Source organism: Coptis chinensis, chromosome 8 (assembly GCF_015680905.1).
Source record: "Coptis chinensis isolate HL-2020 chromosome 8, ASM1568090v1, whole genome shotgun sequence".
NCBI lineage: Eukaryota > Viridiplantae > Streptophyta > Magnoliopsida > Ranunculales > Ranunculaceae > Coptis > Coptis chinensis.
The window spans coordinates 82,464,271-82,471,079 of NC_141463.1; positions in this window are offsets into that span (position 1 = coordinate 82,464,271).

Here is a 6,809-nt window from a genome sequence, read left to right on the forward strand (position 1 = left end):
GCTAAACAACTGATGCTCAGAAGCAGCGTACAGCTGAAGAAGTTGCCAGAGAGTTTGCTCAGGAACAGGAGTTTTTTTTTGACATAATGTGTTAATATCTAAGAAAGAGAAAGAGAAGATTGAGGTAATGAAGGCTATGAGCTTTATGTATGTTCGCCCACCTAGTTACATGCGGAAAGCGCCAAAGCTGCATAACTTGAAGATGAGAGAAGAAGAACGGACGGAATCTGTTATCCTCAACCCTCTACTGATGGCCACAGGGCGCCTTCATTAATGCTAACAGAAGAAAAGAAGAAGCTCAGGCCAAAAGATGTTTTTGGCCGTGCATTATAGAAGAAGAGTTTGAAGTATTGAAAAATGCTCTCCGTTTGGAGACAGGTCTACCTGCAAGGTCGAAACCATTTGGAGTACATGGAAGTTCGTAATGTGAAGTGTTTGAGATGTGGAAATTTTGGTCCAAAGTGGTGATCGTAAATGTCCTTTAAAAGATGCAATAGACCTCCAAGTAAAAGAGCTTCCAAGGAATTTCTCTCGGTGTTAAAGAAATGGCATTCTCTATCATACAATTAATGTACATATAACGAACCAACCAACCTTTGGATATCAAGAAATTAAGCAAAATCCCATACATACTTATACAAATTCAAAGAATGAAGAACACCTACGGACCAAAACATGCAAAAACCAAACCCCAACAAAACTCAAAAGTCATTAACACTAACCTGATGAATAGAAGGGTACATGGAATTGGTACAAACAGGACACTCGAGCAATTCATGAACGCCAGTATGAGGAGGAATAGTTGTTGTTGGTGTTGAAGCAATATTAAGATGTTGTGAAAAAAATAAGAAAACTGATGATTGCAGCGATGAAATAAAGATGGAAAGAAACCTTTGTTGGTTAATTTTGGGACTTTTCAATTTTCGGCAATTGAGAGTTCCCTTCGTACTATCTCTCTCTTGTACTTTCATTTTTCTAAACCGTCAAATTAAATTGGTAATTAAATTCCTAATTAAATGTCATTTAGTGGCGTACAATTAAAATTGATGCATGAGTTTGGTATTTTAATTAACTAACACATGAAACGACCAATTACTCATATTTAAAGTGTTAGCCAATACTTCAATCTAAGGGCAATATGGGAACTGAGAATTTACAAAGGCTTAAAAAGACAAAGTATTCCTTGTAAATAGTATATAGGTGTTTTAATTTAATTGTTCATTTAGGGGTATTATGCGTAACAAAAATACTCAAATGAATTTAAGGGGCCAAATTGATTATAGGAAATGCTATTAGTAGAGATATGTTGAATTAATCACTACAGCTGACTTTCTTCAGTATGGTACTTATCAATATGGTACTTAAACTTTCATACAAATGACATACAAGACAGGTATTATTCATATATGATGTGCAGCATCACTGGTTGTGGTTCATGTTCCACTAGCAGGGCCGGCTCTGGGGCAAGGCCAACTAGGCGGCGCCTAGGGCCCCCACAATTAGGTCCAAAAAAAAGCCCCCGAAAAGACAATAAAGACTATTTATACGTCTAAACCGTCATACTAGCCCAAATCAATAACTTACATAGTCCAAACCCAATAATTAAATCCCCCTCTATTCTTTAGATTCTAAACCTATATACATGGTCCAAGCCCAATAATCAAATACATATTCATTAGATTCTTAAAAACTAGTGTGAACCCTGCTCCTCAAAGTACAGTGGAAAGCTCAAACCCACTAAACCAGCTTATGGCAATACAAAAAAAAAAAAAAATAGCTTTGTTTGAGTAGGCCTCATTTTTTGGGCTTGCCTTGGCCCCCAGGAACTCAGAGCCGGCCCTGTCCACTAGCAACCCTTGTCGACTTGTCAAAGGGCATGTCAAATATCCCTTTAAATATATGATGTAATCGATGCATTCACATAAACACAGAACTGCAAATTTTTTAGTGCGTGTTTACTTATATATAATTCACTTCTCAAATTAATCATGTCATTAAGCTCAAATGTAATCCATATATGCATATGATACCGGTCTTCATAGATTACTCATTGGAGATATATCCTAGTAGGATTATTCGACATTCAAGCTCATTCGCGACAAATAATATAATGCTACATATACTGATATACGTACATGATTGATTGGTTGTACTGTTACCTATTAATTATTGAAATTGTAAAATGAAAAAAAAAAATAAAAAATGAGAGAATCAAAATCCACCTTAATATGATCTACACAATACAACTTTACATAATTACTTGTACCATACATTAGTCCCTCTATCCATCACAACTAGCTTAGCACAAGTGCACAACATAGTCCACTTATAGAAAAGGCCTTGTAAATTAGGACATGTGAAATTAACCGCACAAATAATGCCATATTTTGAAATCACAAATCTTGTTAGCAATTCAGGATACGGCAAAAATTAATAATTCGAAAATTATTCGATGATTCAAAAAAACGGTACAGTCAAATATTCGGTCAAAAATTCACAATATGGCAGTGTTTAATTAATTCGCGTTTTAAACGTTTGGTTTCAAAAATTCGTAATATTATATTAGTAAATATTAATAATAGTTGTCATTCTTTACAACATAACAAACATATCTAAATAATTTAACTACAAAAATATTTAAACCAATTGAATGGTCCACATAGATACCTTCATTTATTTGTTCTTAGATTGAAATTACCGTTCAAATTTCAAAATACACACACACACACCATGACATGACAATTTAAATATTGTTTAAAAATATAAAAGCAAAGCTTTTGGATTAATTTATTACTAAAAATATAAGAGTGAAAGACTTAAAGTAAGAGAGAGAACATAAAGTATATAAAAAATAACAAAAACGCAACCGAATTTTCATTTTTTTTTTAGCTGAATTTCAAAATTTGTATTATTCATTTCAAGGCAAAAAATCGTGAATTATTGCGAATCTTTCACACATTCGGAAATATTATACGTTTTGTCATTCAAAAATTCGATTCGCGAATAATTCGGAGAATTGCTAACAAGGATCACAAATGGAAGAACTTGCACGGCTTTTGGATCATCACAGTTGCTATGGGCATTTATGCACAGATGGAAACATGTCCAAAGTATGCTACAAAAGTTTGTCATCACTCTAGTTTGGAGATAAGCAAACTTCTCTGCTGATGTTGCTGCTGCTAGAAAGGGAGTCACATTTACAGACAACATAAGAAGAACATATCTTGGTAGACCTTCATGGATTACAAGATGGGAGCATCCTGCTAGTACATACTATAGATTTAGATAGTGCTTTGCATTTTTTTGAATCTTTGTAAAGACCTAGTACTGATTCGAGTGAGAAGTGAACATGTCACAATCCACTCATCACACCATTTTTTTCCTTCTTTTTTCCTTTTTAATATAATTGAACGAGCTTACCCAAAAAAAAAAATAGAGGATCGAACTTGCAAGTACTTTTTTTTTTTTTTTGGCTAAGTGAGCTTGAAATTTTATTAATAATAAGAAAAAAAGTTACATGTTAGGTGAAGGAGAAAGTGAGATGAGAAAGCAGCGTACGTGATCTATTCATAATTTCTTCATATATATATATATATATATATATATATATAAAGCAGCTTACGTGAAAAGTTAAGAACTTAAGCTTCCTAGCTAATTAACCAGTCAACTCAGTATAAGCATGATCAGACACATTTGCACGTTTTGATTAAGATTAATTAGATCTATCATCGATCAGTTTGATAGAAATCCAAACAAGCAACTTCTAATTAGCTTCGTCAGTCACTTTCTTCTTTAACTATGGTGGTTGCAACTCATAAGACTTTTCGACTGATATATATACGACCACGGAAGTTCTTGTGCTTCAATTGGTGAAACTGCTCGAACTTTTAAGACTGCGTGGAGAATCATCTTATTCTAAATTCCACCATGTTTTGCATTATCTCAGTATTGCATGCTTAACTAAAAGAAACTCATGTGGCCTTATCCGCTTATATGACATTTTTATTTAATCACATTTGATGCTCAACTTGAGGTAGATAATGCAATTCCTGACTTGGAATGTAACGTATATCGAAAGTAAATTACAAGTAGATCTGGTTCTTATTTGTATAGGTTTGAATAGAAAATAGTAATTGGTAACAAGATTATTATTATTGTCATATATTATACATAAGTGGTCAAATTATGATTTGCTCACAGATTAAGTACTTTTTTAGACGATTAAGTAATACAGATATCCTCAAATTACAAGAAGTGATGACAAATAGGAAGCTGAGAGAAAAAAGTTACAAACAAAGAACTGAATTAAATGAAAAACCATGTGTGCTAAAATTAAATGAGAAACCATGATGCTCAACTGTCATAAATGATAGATGAAGATGCAAGAGGCACCATGTACTGTACCAAAAGCTTTCAAGTTAATACAGGTTGAGGTCTGCTAAACCCGGTTCGAAAAAAATAAAAATAAATAATAAAATAATGTGTGCTAAAATCAGGGCCGGCTATGAGGGATAGGTAGCATAGGTAGCCGCTAAAATTACTCAAATAAGATTATTAAAAATGATAACAAGATTTCTCAATATTGAAAGCATGAATACTATTTCAATTCTTAATTTTTTTTTTTTTTTTTTTTTGGTAGGCAAGCGGGGTTTTTAACGAGGTCCCCTACCCCTTTCCATTAAAAGAACTAAATGATAGCTTGTTACAATCTCACATACTCTATACCTATAGCATCCTCATAAACAATCTTTCTAACATCTTCTGAGAAAGAACTAGAAATTATATCTACCTTCCTTACATTAGGTACATTTTTAGCTAAAACATCAGCCAATTCATTTGCTTCCCGATACACATGTTTTACTGTAAATTTTTCTAGCTGTCCTACTATTCCTTCAATGCTTCTAATTTTCTTCCTTGCTTGCCACGGGTACTACCCCTTAGCCTTCAAGAATGAGACAACATTTGTGGAGTCTGTTCGCGCTTCAAGTATTCTAATGCCCTGGCCTATGGTCATTTCCAGCCCCTATTCCAGTCCTTGCAGCTCTATCATAGCAATATCTCCATATTCCGACTTTCCTTTCCTTGCTGCAATAATTACCTCACCCCTATCTGTTCTAAGCACCGCAGCCAACCCTCCTATATCGCCTTGCAATGTCCCATCTGAGTTTAGGACTGAAGTCACTACATCAGTTTTCTCCCACCGACATTTCTGTGAGCTCGGTAGTATTTCTTCAATGTTTACTCTCCAAATACTATTAAAGAAGTGCATCTCTCCTCCTGGTTCCATTGTTATTCGTAATGACAGCAATTTGGTCCTTGCATCATTAAAGATCAAATCGGTTAGCTTTGGCACTGTGATTTACTTGTTCTCAAAGATCTTTTGATTTCGTTCTCTCCAAATCCAATAGATCATGTCATATATGTTAGAATAATTATATGAACACAGCAACTAGAGTAGAACATAAGGAACAGTAGACAATGACAGCAGTAACAGGGAACAACCAAGGCGTGTATTAGGTTGTCCTTAAGGAAAGATTTCGCCTGTTCCAGTGGTGCAGAAAGGCAGCAGTGGCGTCTTCCTCATAGGATTCAATGGTTTACAGTAGTTTGACTTGCACTAGAACAAACTACTCTCTATAACAACAGTATAGCTACTCTCTCGCGGCTAACAGTAAAAAAAGAAGAAAAAATGGCAGCAACAATAGCTTGGGTTTAGAAGTGCGAGATGTGTTTCTCTCTTGAATACCTCTTATGGACGCAAAGTCCTTGTTTATATAGCGGTAAGTTCGTCTGTTTCCAAACAAATAAAGACTCCTATTTGGAATAGACACTCGGTTTCCAAATCAGAGAATGACTCCTACTGGGAATAGTAATTTGAAATACTAATCATCAAGAGATTCCAACAATCCCCCACTATATCAAAATACTTATAGTCCCCCACTATTTTGGAATAGGATATGACAAAAGAAATGGATTTACAAAATGCTAGAGAGAATCGAAAAAGCAATGCCTAAGATACTGGTGCTTTACGGTATTGAACCAGTCATAGGGTAACATGTCTTATAATACATGAAAGTGGTGGATTAAAAAATCTTTGAACCAACATTCCCTTGTAGTAAAATAGATCACATGCACCCACATGGCTCTTTCTTTATATGCCAGTTCTGCGGTGTTGCGCTTTTTTGCCCTTGCGCTTCCTGTGTTCCATGAATGCTTTAGAGTACTTACCCGAATACTCATAAGAACCGACCCAATTCTACATTCACATAGGTGGATTTCCATCAGGTGTACATTGCAGTTTAAATACACCAACCTCATTAAAATATGGGCTATGAAATCCAATAAGAGTTAAATAACTCATCCTTACTTATTGCAATTCTAGTTATACAAATTAAGTATACTATAATACCATCTCGCCATAGGGTGGGACGTCTCATAAATATATAAGACGATAGTACTGCAGGATGACGAAGTGACTTGTTTTTCCCTTTGAACCTACTTCATGGGATCTCCAATCACATAGGTAGGGTTGCCGTCAGTGTCGCCCTATTTATGGGCATAAGTCCCATCCCCCTCAACGTATAACCACTTGCCTCCAAAAAGTGGTGTGGTCAGACATGTGGCCAAACGAAGTCTAACCTAACATAATCTCTAGCAGCTGTTTGATTAAGTTATATCTCAAACTTACATGTATTATTTTCCCATTGCACATATTTCTTTATGTCTTAGCTATTACAATTGCAATGAGACAGTTGCAAAGCATATACACATCAGGATACTATTTAGAGCCAATAGAAAGATTTGCCAAG